We start from the raw sequence: 20,632 nt of genomic DNA, 5'->3' as shown, positions 1-20,632 counted from the left end.
TTCTCTTCATGGGACTGGGGCCCACCTGCTGCTTCGGCAGCCAGCATCACCTTCTGACACAGCCAAGAAAGGCAGAAAGCGAGTGTCCTGTTTGTCTCAGAAATAGGACGAGCATGTTGCCAAGGCCTCACCCAGGAAGAGCTGGGACACGGAAGGGAGAGACATACCCTTTCCTTGTGCTACTCACCTCAGGGTTTGGAGGAGCTACACGCGGTGCTAATGTGCTGCAGAGCCACGGGAGCAGTGGGTGACTGTACTGGGTGACCCAGGACGGGGGGCCCTGGCTAAGGTGGCGGGGTGGGCAGGGATGGGGCCAGAGGTGGGCCAGACTCCACCAGCCAGTTTGGACACGTGGAAGGGCTAGTGAGGTATAGGGACCAACTGGGTGGGGGGAGGTCTGAGGGCAGAGAGCAGGCAAGGCACTCTGATGGAGGGCAGGCAGACTCCAAAGACTTTGGAGCACAGCTCCCCAAGGTTGCTCGTGACTCTTGTGGGTTTGCAGAACCTTCAGCCTTGCTGCTGGTGGGCTTTTCCTGTGGGGCCATTGTGAAGCAGAAAGCTCTTCTGGAGCACATTCCTTGACCCTTGGCACTGCTTGTGCCCCAGGTGTGGGCTCCTCTCTGTGTGGACGGCTGCTCTGTGGAGGCCTGTGGGGGTCACAGGCAGCTAGAAGCTGGCATCATCCGGGTCCTGGGCAGAGGCCAGACTTGCCTCTGGTCACCAGGCTTGGCTGAGCAGATGGCGTTCTCTGTGGTACAGTTTCTGGGGAGGGAGGCTCAGTGCAGGGTGAAATGAACCCAGGGTCCTCTGACCTTGTACGTTTGGCCCCGGGCTGTGACTCTGAGAAAGTCATCCACCTCTGGACTCTCGGGTCTAAAATACACACAGTGGGGTTGAGACATGATTTTGCTGATCCTTCCTTGGAACTTTGTATCAGAAAGAAAGAAAAAGAGAGAACAGGAGAGAGAGAGACAGAAGAAGAAAGGAAGGAAGGAAAGGAAGGAAGGAAGGAAGGAAGGCAGGCAGGCAGACAGGCAGGCAAACCAACACAGATGTAGCCAGCTGATCACCAGAGCAGTGCCTATTTATGAGGCTAATTAAGAGAACATTTCTGTCTGAAAACTGCCTTGATGTTTTCTGTAAGCATGAAAGTGTGAGTCAGGGTCAGAACTATCTCTGAGAGAGGGAGATGGTGCAGGAATGTTAGATGTAAATTGTGTTGTTTATCTTGTATGTTCAGTAGAATCCCCACTGACCGATTAGGCTTGTCCTGTTGCTTTTGGAGAAGGTACAAAAGATCTGGTTGAGTTAAATGTAGTTCCTGCTAGATTTTGATTGTGTAAGGCTTGGATATCTGACCTGTCTTCACACTTGTAAAGAATTAAGGATTTTGGGTAAATCACAATGAACACAGCCTAGGATTTTGACACAAGGCAGGACTTAATGCAACATAACTGAGCTTTCATTCTCTTGTTCTCTGGGCTGGCAAAGTCACGTCACCTCCCTGGGCCTCGGTTTCCTCATCCATGAAGACACTTGACCTAATGGAAAACCCATCTCATGGTAATATAAACTTTTTCTTGTGTAGTTGGAACGCATGTTTTCAGGCAAGGCTTGATCTAGCAGCTTGGCCTTGTTATCGTGGGTCCAATTTCTTTCTCACAACCCTCTCTTCTATTATATCAGCTTCATCTCAAGGCTGGGTTAGTAAGAATATTCTGATTGTGTATATTTCTGCTTTGGCAGTAGAGGATTTATATTTGGTTCTCCTAGTAGTCCTGTCTTAAAGAACAGTCTTGAGAAAATAAATTGATAAGGTTGGACCTAAACAAAACAGCAAATTACTATGATAAAGTGAGACTAGCAAGAGGTCTCTGACAACCACTGCCATCTGAAGGACACATTGATGATGTATTGAGAGCAAGCTTCTTTACCAGGCTGCCTGGGAATTGCATGCCTGCCTGTAGAGCCAGTATCCAGCCTCCCCATAGAAGCAGAATTAGAGACCTCGCTAATCGACCAGCCTCGATGATGAGTCCAGGTTGAGTAATCGTTAGGTAAAAATGAAATGCATCATTAAACCAAAGGTGGCCTTGTATGTGGGTTAAGATCCTGACACCTCAAGGTCATGGGTTTATCAGAGTCGGAGGGAAGCTGGTAAAACAGGAAGTCATCGCATGTCGCCCACCCATGTCTCCACTCTGCAAGCTGTCTGGGGGATTTGTATGTATGGACCCCAGGGTGACCACGCTGCTTCCCACTTCCAGTGGGCTTGGGTTATCTGCCAAAGGTCTGGGGTTTGGTGGGTGTAAACATTTCTGCAGACATTTCCAGCCCAGCCCCTATCTCCCTGTGCGTTTCCTTCAGCTCCTGCATGCGGAGGGATACTCAGGGCGATCATTGCTTAAGGAAAGCCCTGTTTTGAAAGTGAAATTCATTTCCTTGCCTTTCTTTTCTAGATGAGGGGCTATTTATTGGTGGTGTATGTGTGGGGAGTAATTGGTTTCAGTGTTGACACGGATGACACTGTTAAGGATCCCTGTCTGATACTCAGTTTGGGGGCCCATGCCTGGCAATTTTGGTTCCTTTCAGCTTCTGCTGATATATTATTTTCGAGAGTCTCTTCTAGAAATCTTAAAAAATCCAAACTCACCTTTGACTTTTGTCATAGAGGCTGGTGTGTCATAGATACAGAAACCCCCTGGGTATGTGGTACTGTGAATTGGTGACTTCCAGGAGAAGTATTGCCTCAGGGACTCCCTCCCTACCAAAAGCAAGTGAGGAAGCAAGCCAGGATGAATTGGAGGGGCCGGGTCTGGGGGCAGCTCTGAGGAGGAGGTGGAAGACCCCCTCCAGGTCCCCCAAGACAGATTCCTGTCTTCTGGGAAACCCATGACTGGGGAGGGTGCGGGCCCAGGGAATGTGTAGGAAGGGGTTTCAGAGTAGTTTAGAGGGACTTTGTGATCCAAAGCACCCAAGCCACTCTGCAGCCACCACCCCTGGGCCAGGGTCCTGCTGAGGTATAAGTGGTGCTAGGAGCCCCTTGACCTGCCCCAGGCCCCTGCCTCCCTCTGGGTTAGTGAGCTTTGTCTCTGAAAATGCCGCATCCTAGGAGGGCACCCAGACTCTCATGCTCTGGTGTGAGGTGCGCTGCCAGCTCCGAAAGAAAATCTGCTGGGGGCTGCAGAGGTGGCCTTGGTGGGGGTTCTGGAATCAGGGAGTGAGACCTTTCCTCTGTGCTGGGTGCTATGAATGCAGACCTGGGTCTGGGGTCCCCCCTCTGAGGGGCTCAACGTAGGCGCTAAACAAGTACCTGGTATGTTCCTTCTTGGGGCACTGGGGGATGGATGGGAGAGAGAGTGGGGCTGGCCCCAGGGCAGCAGGAGTTGAATGGCTTTATGAGAAGAGTTGGCATGTATTTCTCACTGAGTACCTGCTGGTACCTCATGTCAGCCTCATGGCAATCCTGTGATGGAGGTTTATGGGAGACTCTTATTATCCCCATTTCACAGCAGAGGACACTGAGGCTCAGGATCACTGAGCTATTGAGTCCTGCACCAGCACTCATCCCCAGTTCCCCTGAGTTGGCCTCTGTCTTGATTTCCTCCCAGGGAGGGCTGACTATTGTCCTGAAGGCCAAGGAGGGACTGAGGGAGCTTTAGGATCCCGTGAGACCTGCTCTGTTTCTTTTTCCTTTTCAGATTTTATTTTTTTTATTTATGAGAGAGAGAGAGAGCGTGTGCCCAAGCAGCGAGGAGCAGCAGAGGGAGAGGGAGAAGCAGGCTCCTCACTGAGCAGGGAAGCCAGACGGATGTGGATGTGGGGGGATCCCAGGACCCCGGGATCATGACCTGAGCTGAACGCAGACACCTAACTGACTGAGCCACCCAGGTGTCCCCCCTCCCTCCCGCCTTCTCTGTGTCTGATGCAGGGCCCGAGTCTCAGAGCAGTGGGGGGAATGTGCTGTGGTCACAGCTCCTAAGCAGAGGCAGGATCTGAAGTTGGGCCTCGGACTCAGAAGCCTGGCTGTCTCCCTGTCTCCTGCCAGCTCTGGCTGGGATGCTGTGCGGCCCTGTGCTCTGCCACCTCGGTAGCCATCATCTCTGATGCTTCCCCCGGCACCGCCAGCGCGGCCCACATTTCCCCTCACCCCTTCCCGTTCTCACCACGTCTTCTTCCTCCCTTTGTTGGCCGGGCCCAGCCACAGAGAGGTGAGGAATGAGAACAAGCACAGGTGCATCCGAATTCTCAGTGGCCACTTCCCCAACAAGTCAGACTCAAAAGGACAGCACTAAAAGCATGGCTTGCACACTTCTGTCATCTCGACACTGTTTTCTTTCCTTCCTTCCTTCCTTCCTTCCTTTCTTTCTTTTTCTTTCTTTTTAAAGCAAACAAGCATGGAATATATTAAGCGTTATTGTTGCTTCAGCTGGCACTTCAGTGAGAAAAGTGATTGTTTCAATTAAAATGGGTTTTGGACATGGTTCTTTGAATGAGTAAATTGTAGAATATAGCACCAGTTGTGAGACAGTGGATTTAGGCTCTTAAAGAGGATTGACAATAAGTGGTCTGGAATAGTTCCGGTGGTTCTCCGGGAATCTTGATGCAGATTGGGTCTGCCAGATTTAACTGGTTCTCACTGCTTCTCCTGGATCAGTTGACTCTGACCAGCTCAATGACTTCCAAGGAATGTACATTTGCTTTATCTGGAACCTGAAGGAGAGAGGGAGACAGACACACAGAGAGAGAGACATGATGATGTCCAGATCCTGGCTTCTGGGCAACCCCGCCCTTCTCTGATGGCCTTAAGACCCGGGAGGAGCCATTGAGGAGGAGGGCCACCCTGGGTGCTGCCAGACATCCCCCTATCCCTGCCGGTCAGCGTCTCAGGCTCAGACATACTCTCTTAGCCTAAAAGGACTCCCTGTTTTAAATATGTTAATAGAACAAATCCTTCTGCTTCTTCTTCTTCTGCCCACGTGGGGCTTTTCTAAGTTCCTTATGCCCCTGAGGAGAGAAGCCATTCTCTGATCACCCAGAAGGATGAAGCCCCTGCCTATCATGTTTCCCTGTCTTCTACTATCCACTATTTCCAACTGTTAACCTGTGTGGACCTAACTCAAGTCTTTTGGATTAAATTTTTATTATAAAATATTCGACATACAAAAAGGTGACAAGAATTATGTGCTGAACACCTGTGTGCCCACAACCCACTTAAAGTAGAGAATACTACTATGTCAGTTATCACCTTCTGTGTAACCAATTATGCCAAAACTCAGTGGCATACCTCATTATTACCTCACACATGGAGTCCGTGGGTCAGAATCTGGGAGCAGCTTGGCTGGATGATTCTTTCTCAGGGTCCAAATGTGGGTGAGGGCCATAGTCATCTGAAGGCTTGACTGGGGCTGGAGGATCCACGTCTGAGATGACTTCATGTGGCTATGGGCGGGAGACCACCGTTCTTTTGCATGGAGCCTCTCCACACTGCTGCTTGAGTGTCCTCATAACATGGCGGCAGCTTCCCGCAGAGTGAGTGATCCAAAAGAGAGTCTTGAGAACACTGCAGTGCCTTTTATGATGTAGTCTCCTTAGCCACACATCGTCACCTCTGCCTTATTCTGTTCACTAGACCCATGTTACTAAGCCCAGCCTGCATTCAAGGAGAGGGGAATTAGGCTCCACCTTTTGAAGGGAGAGGAAAAGAATCAGTGGACGTATTTTAAACCATCATCATTAACCAGTATAGCTGGAGCCCCTCCCTGACTGCATCCCCCCATTTCCCACGCAGAGGTGACTACTATTAGAGTTTGGTGCGTGTTTTAATTTTCTGTATTAGTCAATATACCTGTGATTTCTGCATGTCTCTGAGCATTGTGTAAATGATATCAAATTGTATTTTTTTTCTTTCTATAGCTTGCCTTTGTTTTGCCTCACTTTATATCTGCCCTTTGCGTCCATGTGAAAATGTGTAGCTGTCCTTTATACCTTTTTGCTGCTGTGTGGCATTCCATTGTATCTGTTCTTCATTGGCGGGTGTTTAGATGGTTTCCAATTTCTTGCTGCTACAAACAAGGCTGTTATGAATACTCATGTGTGTGTCTCTATGTGACCATGAGCTAGATTTGACTAGAATACTTAGCAAGGATTGGAATTGCTGTGGGATAAATGTATGAATCTTTACATTTTCTAGAAGCAGCCGAGTTATTTTCCCAAGTGGGTCTGCTAATGAATGTTTCCACCAGTGGCGTGGGGGTTCCCCTTCCCCTTTTTTCCCTGATACCACTTGGCATTGTCAGATGTTTTTAATTTTTGTTAGTCTGGGTGAAAGTGGTCTCTACGGGGGGGGGGGTGTCTTAATTTGCGTTTCTCTGCCTGCCAGTAAGGTTGAACATCTTCTCATGTATTTATTTTCATATATTTATGTATATTTATTTTATGTATTGATTATTCTGTGAATTACTGAATAATTATTCAGTATAAAGTATAATTATTCAGCAAAAGGTTCATACCTTTTGCTTCTTGTTTTGAATTTTCTTATTGATCATTTAATCCTTCATCTGATTTATATATTATAAATATCTTTACCCATTTTTTCCTCCCAGCAAAATTTCTTGGGCCACACTGCCAGGATTAAGTCCCAGCTTCCTTATTTTTTTTAAAGATTTTATTGATTTATTTTTAGAGAGCACACCAGCAGGGGGAGGGGCAGAGGGAGAGGGACAAGCAGACTCCCCGCTGGGATCATGACCTGAGCCGAAGGCAGACATTTAACCACCTGAGCCACCCAGGTGCCCCCACCTCCAGAACTTCTTGTGTGGCCCCAGGCATACCACTTGATAACTTTTGTGTGCCTCAGTTTCCTCATCTGTAAAATGGGGGTGACAACAACCTCGTTACCTCAGAGCACTGCTGTGAGGATTAAAAAGTGCACCTCTGTGAAATACTGCCTGTCACAGTAAGCGTGACATGGGCCAGAAAGACCCGGATGTGCCCTGCATAGTCATATCAGACTGCACACATGCATTAGCACTTTGCCCGGAGCTTTCTTGAGCACCGTGTCCTCATTTGATAAGATTGGCAGGCACTGCTTCTCTCTGGCTCTCGGCCGTCTGGATGACCCTCCCTTCTGCATCTCTGAGCTGCCTGAAGAGAACATGAAATCCCCGCCTCCCTCCAGGGGACGCAGGGGGAATTGGAAGGCAGCAGACTAATCGCAGCAAAAATAGAAACCTCATTTGCCTGGGAGAGAATAATAATGAGGTGAGCCTGGCAGATGCAGGCTTGGAAGCCTCCTCTGGACCCTCCCCTCCATCCCTGGGGTCGGCGCAGACCTGCCTGAGCCCGCCCCACCAGCCCTCCCTTTGCCCTTCACCCTTGCCTCTTAAGACACCACTTCTGGCCGTAACGGGGACAGTCCTGGTACCACATTCTGATTTTCATCCCTCAGCGTTGCACTGTCCTCTCGTTCCCCAGAGCCAGGCGAGAACTCCAAACAAACACAAGACTGGTTTAATATCGAGAATCATCAGAGAAATATGTCAGATGTTACAGTGTAAACACCTCGGCTAAGAAGAGCCCTGGGAGCCGTGATTCTGTCCACGGAGCGCTCAAGGACAGGTCTATTGAGATTACAGCGCGGCTGGATCAGGGCACCTTTAGTTTCAACCCCAACATTAATAAATTAGCGGAACATTGCTGTAAAGAACTCTCGGGTTCATTTGGTAGAGCCTCAGATGATTTTACATAAAAGCAAATGCAGAAAAAGTAAGTTGGCGATAGTGGACGTTAGAGCCAGTTTGGGTTCAGAGCAAATTTTTAGGTTTTGAAATGGATCGAAATGATCCATGTCTCTACCCCCAAATCTGCCATCAGTGAGGCCTCATAGGCCCCACGGACAGGAAACAAATAATCACCTTGAAAGAATAGTCCCCCTTCAGGAAACTAATCGGGGATAAATAGTCTCTGCATTGGAATCTGGAGCAGGGAGTGAGGGTCTTCCCCAACCAAGGAATCTGGTGGTAGAATGTGACGCATCCTACGTGGCTGGTCACCTCCAGACTTTGAAAGATAAGCTTCCAAGAATGGAGAGTTTTGACCATTTCATTGGTAGCGATTTGTGTGTTTCTCTTAAATAATGATGTATTTTTAATAGCGTTTTTAGAAGTTCCCTTCTCAAATGAAACAGTTGTTTTTGAAACTTTGAGACCTTTGAAGATGGATTTTTAAATCCAGTTTGTTCCCAAAACATTTGCTCAAATGAGAGTCTCAAGGTTTGAGCTCTTTATTCTAAAGATGCAGCTTTCTTCCAAGAAGGAGAAGAATAATACGTACTGGTGTTTATAAATAGAGTTATTAGCGTTTGAAGACTTTACCTTGCAGCTAGCTAGGGGACGGAGTTATTCAGAATTTTAAGATTTTTACTTGTAAACAGCCCATTGGTGTCCACTCAAGCTGGAAGGTCCCCCAACTTTCCCATCACTGCTCCCCTGGCTCCTTCCCCCATAACCTGGGCTGCATCCTTTCTGTTTATCTGGCTCTGAGGACCTGGAGCCCCTCTCTGAGCCCAGCCCCTGTTTCCCCACTATAATTGGTCTGTGGCCAGTACTCGAATGGTTCCTAAGGGCCCTCTTACTTTCCCTTGGAATGACTCTGCTGTGCCCAATTGAGCACTGTCCCGGTGAGTCCTTCCCATCAGGAAACAGCAGAACCCCTGCCCCAGCCCCACTGTAAACCTGGGGAGCATCCACACCCCCACAAAATCCTACCGTGTGGTTCCAGCCATACCTGTGGGGACGCTGGGCTACTCATGCTGCATCCCCCTTGGGCAGCTTGGCGGAGCTGTAGTACCAGGTCCCAGGAGGCCTTTTCCTGCGGCAGCTTCTCTGCCAGATGCTGACCTCTGCCGGCTGCCTGTTCCCCTCTGGGAGGCAGCCCAGTGCAGATGAGCTCCATGGCCCCCTGGGCTGGCCCATGAAGGCCACGGGAGTGTGAACTCCTCTTCCAAGCTCTCCCATCACACAGAGGTACTGACAGCCCCGTGAGCGCCTGGCTTTCGGTGCCAGCTGCAGCCACCAGGCTGGTACTGGAAAGAACCACACCCGAGCTGGCTACAGGGTGCAGCTGATGCGCCCTGCCTTTGATGCAGCCTGACCTTTCTCCCCCATCATTCTGGCCGTGGTGCTCTGCGCAGACCCTTCCTAGCCCTATCCCAGTCCCTCTGCTCAACGTGGCCAGAGTCTTCTAGCGACAAGCATTTCACTGAATCTGGGTCATTATTGCTCATCAAATTCTACTTATTGTATGATCCAACCGCAGCCCCAAACCCATGTGCCCAGGGCCCAGCCTCTTATAAAGCACAGGGTTGCCTATTTGGTTCCAGGAAACATGCTTCCGCCGTGCAGGTCCCCAGCCACTTGGTTAGCCCGTGAGATCAGCCTTCTGGCCTCCAGGCACACTTCCTGCCTCGGCCCTGGACACGTCCACCTCTGTCCGCTTCTGTGCCAGGCTTCCTCCCAGGGCAGCTTCCAGGCCTGGGAGCCCATCTGACTGCGAGTGTTGCCTTCACTTTGCCCAGAAAAAGTGCTTATAAAGTCTGGTTGTGACCTGCGTGTCCCCTGGCCCAGCGCTGTCCGTGCTGCAGGGCCCGTCTGTCCGGCTCTGGGTAGAGGCTTGCTTGAGCTGCTCTCTCAGGGCCCGTGGAAGTTCTCTTCGCCTCAGGGGCTTCCTGCCTCGGGGCCCCCCTCCCCAACCATGTGGGCCGCTAGTGGGCCCCGAGGATGGCTTGTGGAATTGGGGCCTCCCACCGCCTCCCCTGGCCTAATATCAAAGGTGAGCAGCAGATTTATGAACCGTCCACTCGAAGCCGTGTTTCGGATTTCTCTTTGCCTCCCAAGAGCCTTTCAAAGGCTCTGTGTGATCAGAGTTCCAATTGATTGCCAGAGATGTGCATGTTGAATAACAGAATCGACAGTGGCAGTTATGGTGGGCATCCTGTGAGAAAGTTAATTAATCCTGACACCGAGTACCAACCACCTGCCTTGGCAACAGTAGTAGGAGAGCCGAGCCACGTGGTATCTTCAAGTCAGGCAGCTGGGGGGCTGTTTATTGGCAGTGTTTTCTATGCCTGAATTCTGCTGTGGATTCAGTGCCCCAGGTGAAGGCCTGCCTTCTCTTCTGTACTGGTTCCAAGGGCCTGGGGTCTCTGGACCCCGGAGAATCCAGTCGTCAGCATACGGACAGAAGGAGCCTTCGTGGAATCTCCCAGGTTCCTATGGCTTTGTATTTCCCGCCTCCCCTGGGAAGCTGGAATACAGGACAAGCCACCCTCCTGCTCCCCCAAATAACTTGTGGGTGGGCCAGCAACTTGGAAAGTGGAGTGTTTACATCTTATGGGGAGACCTGTGGACTCCATTGCCAGCCTGGGGCTTGATAAGGATGAGATTACTCCAAAAGTGGCTGTGCATTACCAGAAGAAGGCTCTGGGATTTCTGTCCGATCACAAGTGGCCAAGAGAAACAGGGGAAGGGACCTGGCGGTCCTCGATGCCTCCAGAGAGGGTAGAAAGAGGATGGGGACATGTGTTTGGTAGAAGTAGGAACGGCCAGGCCGTACACAGCCGAGAAGAGAAGCCTGCGTTGTTCCGAAGTGTCGGTGATTCTCTGTGTTCATTCTGGCTGCTGGAACAGGAGCAGTAGCTCTCCCTGGGTATCCCTGGCCAGGTGGGGGACTCAGGGCCAGCAGGGACCAGCTGACCCCCAAGGGCCTTCCCAGGGCTCTGTGCTCATGACTTTGTTGGTTTTTTGAAGGTGAACCGTCTGTCCAGAGGCACAGTTCACTAAGAATAACACAACCCTGCTTTTGCCAATGCAAGCGAGGGGCCCCGAGAGGGTGGGGAGAGGGCACTGCTGCGTGGCCAAGAAAATTCATATTTTTCTTTGGAGGAAATGGAAAGTGGTGCTAGGTCCAAGTGGTAGGTGACCTTGCTATTGAGTTAAAATGCTGCTGGGGAAATTAGAGAAGACAAACATGAAAAGAATGCTAATGAGTAGTTAGTGGTGGACCAGAGCCCTGATTCCTCCACCATCCACAAGGGGTACTTGTGTGATGCCTATAAATAGACGCTTAAAAACCGATTCTAAATTGAGTTAAGATGTGGGCCTGTTTCCTCCTATGGAAAAGCGTTATGTAAAGTGCACAGCTCTGCCCTTTTTTCCAAGGCAGCTTGAGGATTCTGTGCCTTTGTGGGGAATCTGTGTGGAGCTTCTGGGGGATACTCAGGCTACAGATGAATGAGACTCTTGTCCTTTTGAGAGACTCGCAGGCTGAGGGCAGGCAGAGGAAGAACTGTGGCTCCTTCCTCCAGGTAGAGCAACGGGGTAGGCCTCACCGCCAAGGCCGGAAAGCCCAGCTGAGCCCGCAGACTAGCTCTGAGTTTCCCCGAGGTGCTTCTGGGCTGGGAGGAAATGGGTGGGCACGTGGTCGTTTCCATAGGCCCACCGTGGCTCTGGGCAATGCAGGTGGCTGTGGACCTGAGAAGGGGAGGTGAGAACATGGGGGACATGTGGGGAGAATTCTAGCCTGTGTTGGTAGTCCAAGGTTTCTGGGCTTTTCCCTGCAGTCCTCCTGGTCAAAATTGCCCAGAGCTGGAGTAGGGGATTCTGGAAGAGGGCAGAGGTCTTTCTCACGGACCTGCTTGAGTTCACAGAGCCAACTTGTAACAGAGTAAGGAATTGAGGCCCTGTCTTAGGACCACTAGGGAAGTGTTCTTGCCTCTGGACGTAGCATTTAGTGTGTGCACCGACCCTGACATCACTTCTTTTTGGAGGTCCTGGGATGGTGGGGTTTGGGGGTAAAGAAGGAAATACTGTTTGATGCTAATGGGCTCCCAGGCAGTGTTTTGGGGGATTTGTGGCATTCACCTTCCCAACCACCTTTGAGATTGATCTTACTGTCCATGCTTTACATGTGATGAAACGGGCCGACGGTGTAAAGGCATTGGAAAGGCAACAGAAGCACCGTACCTTTGGAAGAAATTGAACAACTGTGTGGATGCTGAGTTCCCCCTGAGCAGAGGCAAGCAGATTACAGATATACAAACGGCTTGGTCAGAATGAAAGCATCTTCAGCCTTCTAAGGGAGAGCCAATCCTTTTCTTAAATATCTGGACTAGAGGCTTCTGCAGTGGGCCAGTTTGGGGTGGCAGGGAACTCCCCCAAATTCCCTGATTAAAACCCACGGTTAGAAATGTCTGTCTAGGGAAATGAGAGTGACTCTCCTGAAAAGAAAGTCAACACTGGGTCCAGGTTAGACTTTTGTGATAAAGTAGAAGCCTCTGTCTGCCTGCGCCAAGAGCCAAGACCCTATTACCTTCCCCCCAAGCATGATGTCATCCCTGTGACTTCAGACCCTGGGACCAGACTGAAGGTGAGCTGTCCAGCCAGCACAGCTATTCATGAAATGCTCTTAGACGTTCTGTTCCCAGCAGTTGAGTCCCCGGGGAGGAGGCTGCCATTGGTGTGGTTTTGAAAGGAACAAAGGCATTCCTTTATAATGCCTTGTGTCTTTAGCTAAATTGGAGGGAGAAGAGGATTTTCTTTTTTTAATTTAAATTCCAGTATAGTTAGCATACTGTTTTATGTTGGGAAAAAGAGGAATTCGGATGTGATGTTTCAGACCAAGAAATCCCACTCCTCTTGCACCACCCCAGGCTTCCCGCTCTCTGACCATCTGCTGCCCCGACCTTGAATTCCTGATCCAACCCAGGGCCTCACCTTGAGCCATGGAACATAGAATATATCAGACTTCCTCTTCAGCTTTCATCTGCAAAGCTTTCGCTGTCCAAGAGGAGTGTGAAACCCGATGGCCTCTTTTCTGTTCTCTTTGGGAACCTCCCTTGCCCAAGAGGAAGGGTGAGGGCTGTGAACTTGGGCAGAGGAAATGCACGGTGGCCCGCTTTTCTTTCTCTTTGCTTTAATCTCTCTTCACCCCCCTCCAGCCCCCACAGGCACACCCGCCTCCCTCTGAAAGTGTCTCAGAATACCGGCTCTGCACACTCGTGGGGTCAAGCTTTGTTGTGGGGAAATACATATTCATGAGGGCTTTGAGGCGATTCATTAAAATGCGGATAGTCTCTCCTTTCAGAGTGATACACAAACCATTGCTTTATTTGCCCAACACGACGTTCTTAAGGCGATAATTATGTGAGGAATGGCTAAAGAAACATTTTAATTATTTGTTTCTGGTAATTTGTGATCATCTCATTAGAATTATAATCAGGTCACTTTTACAGGTAATTCAAAACCTCTCACTCATTCAAATGTCTATACTTGAAAGGGCTCTATATGAACACCCGGTGTCTTTTCGGAAACCCAAGTAACTTCCTCTGTTTCCTTCTGTTTTATTCCAGAAAGATTTCGTCACCGGAAGGTTTTGGGGGCCATTACCAAACCACTTGTTTTCGGTAAGAAATATAAGGTCGCCTTGCATGGAGTGAGGTTTTGCTTCGGACATGTGTGAAATGGAATTGTTTTACTCGAGGGACGCTACATTTCAGGTGGATCTGGGCATTTGCCACAGTTCTTTATTTCCTGGGAAGCTGTGGATGTGTGATTCAGTGGTAGTCTGCGCACAGGGAGTGTGAGGCTGGGCCTTGATTCACAACCAAGGAGCCCGTGGCCACTGGGCTCTCTGCGGGGCACTAATGTTGCCTGGAATGGACCCTTCTTCCCGCCACCCCCAAGACAACAGCAACACCCTCCCCCAGTCCCCTCCTCACTATATTAGTGCTTCTGAAACCCATAGTTGTCACTGGATTCTGGCACCTCTTTGTGTACCTCCTACCTTGATAACAATTTATATCAAAAATAGCTAGACAAACACTATGTACAACCTTTCACTGTCAAACTTGGGCAACCTTGCGAGTCTAACTAGAAATGCACCCCCGTGACATATCAGGACACTGAGAGGAAGAATCGAACTTGGATCAGAAAGAGCCCTTCTAAGCTGCTCAGGGATGAGGGACGGCCCGTGTTGATGTTGCCCTGCGGGTGAAGCTAGGGTGTCCTGATGCCACTGGCCTACGGTTGGCACTTGGCTTGCTCTTGTCGGTAGGACCTACAGCAGCAGATTTGCACAGGTCTTTGTAGCCCAGGTGCCCCCTGAGTGCCTGGCACAGGGGACACTTGTAGGAGATATGTTCTGAGTGAAGATGAGTAGGTGCTCTTTCTCCTGGACCAAAGATCCCCAGTGGCTCCGTTGTGGGGACGCTGGTATAGGAGATGGGGTATGTTTGGAGAGCAGCGTGGAGGGAAGACTGTTGTTGGAGGTGAGGAAGCCAAGCCAGGAGTGGTCTCTGTGTCTTGATGCCAGAGCCGGTCTGAGCTTCTGATGGATTCCGTGGGTTTTTATCCATCTATGGGAGGGAAAACTGCTGGGCTTGGATAGGGCAGTGCCTGCGGTCAGCAATCCAGAGCGTCATATTCAGGGGAGTGTAGTGGATTGGGGACTTCCAAAGGAGAGGAAGATTTGGGGTTTCCCAGTGGGGAAGCTCTGTGCCAATTCTGAGGATAAAGATCAAAACCAGCAGGGGCAGGGTTGGGACACCAGAGCATCAGTACCTGGGTCTCAAACCACTGTCTTGCCTCTGGGGTGGCAGAAGGACACAGGGACTGCTGTTTAGGGCTACAGAAAGAGCCTTCTTTTGTAAGTCAAGGCAGGTGCATTTATTTTAATTTCTAATGCAGCCTCTGTCCTAGGCATAGGTAGCCGCGCATGAGGAGCCCTCTGTTGTGCATGGGCAGCAATTCACCTCCCATCATACTGGGGGGTGTTCTTGTCACAGATGTCCTGGATGGATTCTGCGGTGGCTTTGGGGGTCGAGAGGGGGGCACAGTCATAAGACATTTAAGAGTTAGAACAGTCAGCCCCTATCCAAGGAAGCAGAGGGTGAAATGTCGGAGGAACTGCTTGACTTGTAATACGTTTGGGCATAAGAATAAATGAGCATTTTTCTGAACTTGTCCTCGGTTGTTGGTCTTTAAAGTTTATGAATTCTGTGCTCTCAGTGAGTCCTTTTCCATCCTGAGGCCTTTGGATTTTAGACTTGTAAACATCTGTCAGCCTCAAATATAGGAGGTGCGTCACCTGCCCTCAGCTGTGACAATGCTGAAGAGTTTTTGGGGAGTCTGGGAATGGAGGAGATTTCGTGTGTAACTGGCAGCAAGGATAGCTTGTAAAGAGAGAGATTCTTATGGGGAAGGGGTCTCATAAACTGCAGTGAAATTCTGTTCTTCTGGGAGCCCCAGGTCAAAGAGCCAGTGCAGTCCATCGGTCCTCTAGGAACTGTCCACCGTGAAATTGGCTTCTTGAAGTTTATCTAAATGAAATTGGGGTTGTCGTTGCCTTCTGATGGAGCTGCAGGGCAATTCTATGTGTGCCTCTAAGATATAAGGTATTTTTTTCTCCTGAGCCCAAAAAAGACCTAGTGGGATCTTAATGTGTCCTGAAATCCTATTAGAGTATCAAAATCAGCTGCAATAGACAAGCCGTCTCGCTCTCTTTCAATTGCACTCACCCATCTGAGGTGTAATGGGACTGCCATTTAAGTGAATATGCTCATCACAATTCTCTACAGCTTCCCTGCAGAAAAGCATATTTCTTCTGTGAGAGAAAAGTGGCAATGAGATGGATATTTTTAAATGTCAATTATGCTAGAATGAATCTCTGTGAAGAGAGCTGCAGAGAGAAGAGACCTGTGTTTATTTATTTTTTTCTACTGCAAATGAACCCTTCTGTAACATCAGAATACTAATACCCAGAGTTTGTGCCTGACATCTCCTCACAGAATAGCTTGGTGAATATGCTTCCACTTACTGTAAAAGTTTGGGGCTGTGTTCTCTTTTTCCCCCCCGGGAGAATGAAATCCTCGGCTTCACTGTCCTATGATATCAACCCTACAGGATGTGTGACTTGTAATCACAGTGGACCCTTGAATAATGTGAGGTTAGGGGTACCGACCCTCGCATGGGTGAAAATCTGCATATAACTTTTGACTCCCTAGAAACTTAACTACTAATCACCCACTGTTGACTGGAAGCCTTACTGATAACATAAACATTTGATTAATACATATTTTTATGTTATATGTGCTATGTATTGTGTTCTTATAATAAGCTAGATAAAAGATAATGTTTTTAAGAATATCATAAGGAAGAAAAACTACATTTACAGTACTGTAGTGTATTTATTTTAAAAAAAATCCACATATAAGTGGACCCGCACAGTTCAAACCCATGTTGTTCAAGGGCCAACTGGATATAAATTCAACTAGTGATTTCCTGAAGAAATGGTGGGAGAATTAATAAGCTATGTTTAAATCATGGGAAGTCTCAGAAAATCTGTGAAGTTAGAAGACATTGCGTTTGTGAAAATGGTTCCCTGCTATGATGTCCACATGCTCTTGCACATAAAAGTGCTATGCAAAATCTGACCAAGAATGATTCTGAAGTATAAGATGCAAAGAAGGCAGTGAAATTCCCAGCTACTAGACCTTAAAAGAAAACACAATGCTGGAATGTTAGGGGAAGCTGGCATAAGGGTGAGGTGGTGAGATTCCTGATGGAACGTTACCGTTAAGATTGTGTGATATTTGTGTAGGGAGGATGGACAGGATAGTGAGCCTGATAACAAACTCTCACAGGCACAGGAACCCAGGAGGTGGCAGAGATATGTTACTGATCAGGTGGGAAGTGATGTAGGGCAACTGGTTGTCCACATGGGAAAAGATAAAATGAGATCCCTACCTCACATCATACACACAAGTAGATGCCAACAGAATTAACGACAATGAAGGGCAAGATATTAAAATGTAGAGAAGAGATTTTCTGTATGCCCTTGAGGTAGGACAAGATAAGACAAACACACAGCCACGGAAAAGACTGATTAATTAAACACCAATATTAGCAACTTCTTTAAGAGCAGAGACACTATATAAAGTTTAAAGCAAATTACTACCTAGAATAAGTATCTGAGATGCATTTATTGTAAGGGATTAGCATTCTGTCTGTATAAGGAACTCTTTCAAATCAATTAGGAAAAAGACAACGTAATTGAAAAAAACGAGCAAATAATATGAAGAAGAAGGAAGTGGGGATGATAATGTTGGGGAAGCCTGAAGGGTGTATTCATGGATGTTTGTTAACGTTACTCTCTACACTTAGTCCTGCACCTTTGAGAAAGTTGATAAAAGAAGAGGGTCTATGCCAGGTGACACCTCGCTGTATGCCCACACAAACCTCTCTGCTCTTGTATTATGTGTCCCCCTGGCAGGGTGATCTTGCTCCTACTTACTAGCTAATCCTCTAACTCAACTGGAACTCCTGGCTTCCGAGGCTCACCTTTTTGTAAGTGGTTCTGCATTCGTCTCATCGAATGCAGAAATGGTTAGCACTTCTTTTTTTCTTCTTCCCAGCTTTATTGAGGTATAAATGGTAAACAAACAAACAAAAAACTGCACATCATTGTATACAGTTTGGTGAGTTTGGACATACACATACACTCATGTTACTATCACCACAATTCAGGTAATGAACTCATCACCTCCCCAAAGTTTCCTTGTGTCCCTTTGTTTTTTGTTTTGTAGTAAGAACAGCTAACCTGAGATCTACCTTCTTAAACATTTTTTTGAAGTACACAGTACCTTACTGTTAACTGTGGGCGTTATGGTTCCTAGCGGTTCTCTAGAACTTAGTCGTCTTGCATAATTGAGACTTTCCACCTATTCAGCAGCTCCCCATTTCCCCCTCCCCTCAGCCCCTGGCAACCACCACTCTACTGTCTACTTCTGTGCCTTTGAGGACTTTAGATATGAGAGGAATCATGCAGCATTTGTCCTTCTGTGACTGCCTTACTTCACTTGGCATAATGTCTTCCATGTCCATCTGTGGTGTTGCAAATGGCAGGATTTCCTTCATTTTAAAGGCTGAATACTATTTCCTTATACATATATACCTCATTTTCTTGATCAGTTCATCTGTTGATGGACATTTGGGTTGTTTCTATATCTTGGATGAACAAGCCAGGCTTTGGCACACTGCTCTGACCTGTTGTTTCCACAGCAGTGTCTCCATGGGTCCTTTTTTTGGCTCTGTGTAGCCGATTTCTCTTCTGTGTGCTTCTCCCCATCTGGACAGACAGGGCTCATGGGCCACCCTCTTTGGGGCCTTGGTTGGACCTTTAAGCCCCATGTGAGCCTGCTCGATGCTTTCCTGCCTCGCTGCTGATCTCTCTGTGGACCTGCAAGCCCACTTGTTCTGCATCCATCACAATGTCCAGCCCAGTGCCTTGTGGATAGTGGATGTTCCGGAAGGCTGTGATCATCATGTAGTTCTGGTTTCTTAAACTTCCAGAAGCTCGTTGTCCTTATCTGTAAATGGGAACTCATGGTTTTTGGGGGTGGTTGTGAGGATGAACCACATCATGGATGGAGAGTATGTGACATGTAATAATAGCTCCCCAATATTATTGGTGTCCTTCCCGGAGAGGCACAGGGAGGTGGAGCTGGCCATTATGATTTGCTTTCAGCCTTGGTATGTGTGTCTTCAAATACTTGAAAGTGCCTGCTCTGACACCTGACTTTTTTTTTTTTAAGTTGCACGTTAAGAGAGACAAAATTTCATCAACACCTTTTTTAAAAGATGAAAAATGTGTTAAAAAAATAGCACGATGAGCTGCTTCTAGGTTGAGCCCAACATAATTAGTGTGATTAAGTTGAAGGAAGGTACCCGTTACTGTATGTAACTTGTTATTAATGATATTCAAATCTAATTAATCAGACCCAGTTCTAATTAATTACATGAGCGTGTAAGCTGGCATTCTCAAACTGTGTTCTCTGGAGTCCCATGAGATGTTCCTGAAAATAGTAATCCGCATTCAGAACAGGCTGGGGATGCACTGTGCATACTGCCCCCTCTTGGAGAGTCCCAAAGCGCCATAGTAAAGGTGTTTTGAAGTCCTGAAAGAAAATAACTTACTTAATTCTGTTTAACTCATCATTTTCCAAATTGACTTGGACCACATGTGCTTCTAGATACACCAGGGAATGCTAAAATGAGAACAATTTTTATACTGTAGCTTGTGCTTGGACTGGTTGACAAACAACATCTATGTTTATGGAACCATTCCTTAAGTCTTCCAGAGGAACCCTGCGGGGGTCTCCTCTATTGTGGCAGAGCACGAGTTTTGCTTTCATGGAGTCTGGAGCCGCCACAGATTCATCTCCTTTCTTGAACAAATCACTTAATGTCCTTGGGTCAGTCTGCAGGGAAAATGGTGGTGGCTCACCGGCCCTTCATAGTGGCTGTCAAGGTGAAAGCACTTAGAAGTTCCTGGCTCAGCTCCTGGGCTGTGGAAGGGGTCCTGTGGTTGTTACCAGCCGTGGCAGAGACCCTTATTTACAAGGAAGGCCATGTCATTGACCGGATCCTGGCCTCAGGGGTCAGGGAGGGAGCACCACCCACCTCCTGGCAAGGTCTTTCTAGGAGGTGTGAAAGCGTTGACTTTCACACATCCCTGCCTGCCCCGTGTGGTTGAAAATCTGTGTATAACTTTCGACTCCCCCAAAACTTAACTACTAATAGCCCCCTGTTGACTAGAAGCCTTACCAGTAACATAAATAGTTGATTAACACATATTCTGTATGTTCTAGGTATTACATACTGTGTTCTTACAGTAAAGTAATCTAGAGAAAAGAAGAGGTTATTAAAAAGGCCTAAAGAAGGGAAAGTACATTTATAGTACTGTACTGTGTTTATTGAAAAAAATCTGTGTATAATGGACCTATTCAGTTCAAACCCATGTTGTTCAAGGGCCAGCTGCAGTTGGACTAGCTTGACGGAGGAACCAGAGGATGAGGTCGCAGAGGTCAGGCTGTCCTGTGCAGTTGGCCACAGAGAATCCTGACAGGGCTTCAGCAGAGGGCTGACGCATAGGTGTCTGTGGAAGGCAGGTGGGAGGGCAAAGGCCCAGGCGTTGGAGGCTCCTCATACGGTTCCTGGGGAGAGACGACTTGTCTTGAATAAAAGGCTGGTAGGGTTGGTGGACAAGCTGCCAGAGCCATGTGGAGGGAGCAGGAGATGGGAGCTCAGAGGGAGAAAAGACTCCGTTTGAGGTGGAAAAAGAATGGTCCAATTCCTACTTCATGAAGGGCCACGGAGCTTTTGAGGGGGTGGAGGGTGAGGCTGAGGGGCCCGTCCCTTAGCCAGGCTGGCTGAGGCCACGGGTGGGGGTGATCTCCGTGAGGAGTGGAGGACTGCACAGGGGAGCCTGAGGAGAATGGCGGCAAAGTGGGCGGGAACCAGGAGGGAAGGGGGCTGAGGATTTTCAGTGACCAGGTGGGAGTCGCTGGAAGACCGTAAAGGATTTTTTTTAAAAGGCAGAGAAAGTGGCTGTGGGATTTTTCTTTTGTACGAACACTGACTAAGAAGGGGAGAAGAGAAAGGGGTGGGCACAAAAGGGAACAAGGTATTTTTCTGTGGAGGTGGAAAATTGATTGTTGAGTGTAGTTCACGGATGAGGAGAGAACAGACAGACGTGTAACAGACGCAGCGAGGAGGGAACATGGAGCCTGGGTGCC

The sequence above is a fragment of the Eumetopias jubatus genome, unplaced genomic scaffold (assembly GCF_037043125.1).
Source record: "Eumetopias jubatus isolate StellerSeaLion01/CBP00866 unplaced genomic scaffold, mEumJub1_p1.0 scaffold_7, whole genome shotgun sequence".
Classification (NCBI taxonomy): domain Eukaryota; kingdom Metazoa; phylum Chordata; class Mammalia; order Carnivora; family Otariidae; genus Eumetopias; species Eumetopias jubatus.
Note: the sequence above shows the minus strand (reverse complement) of the source record.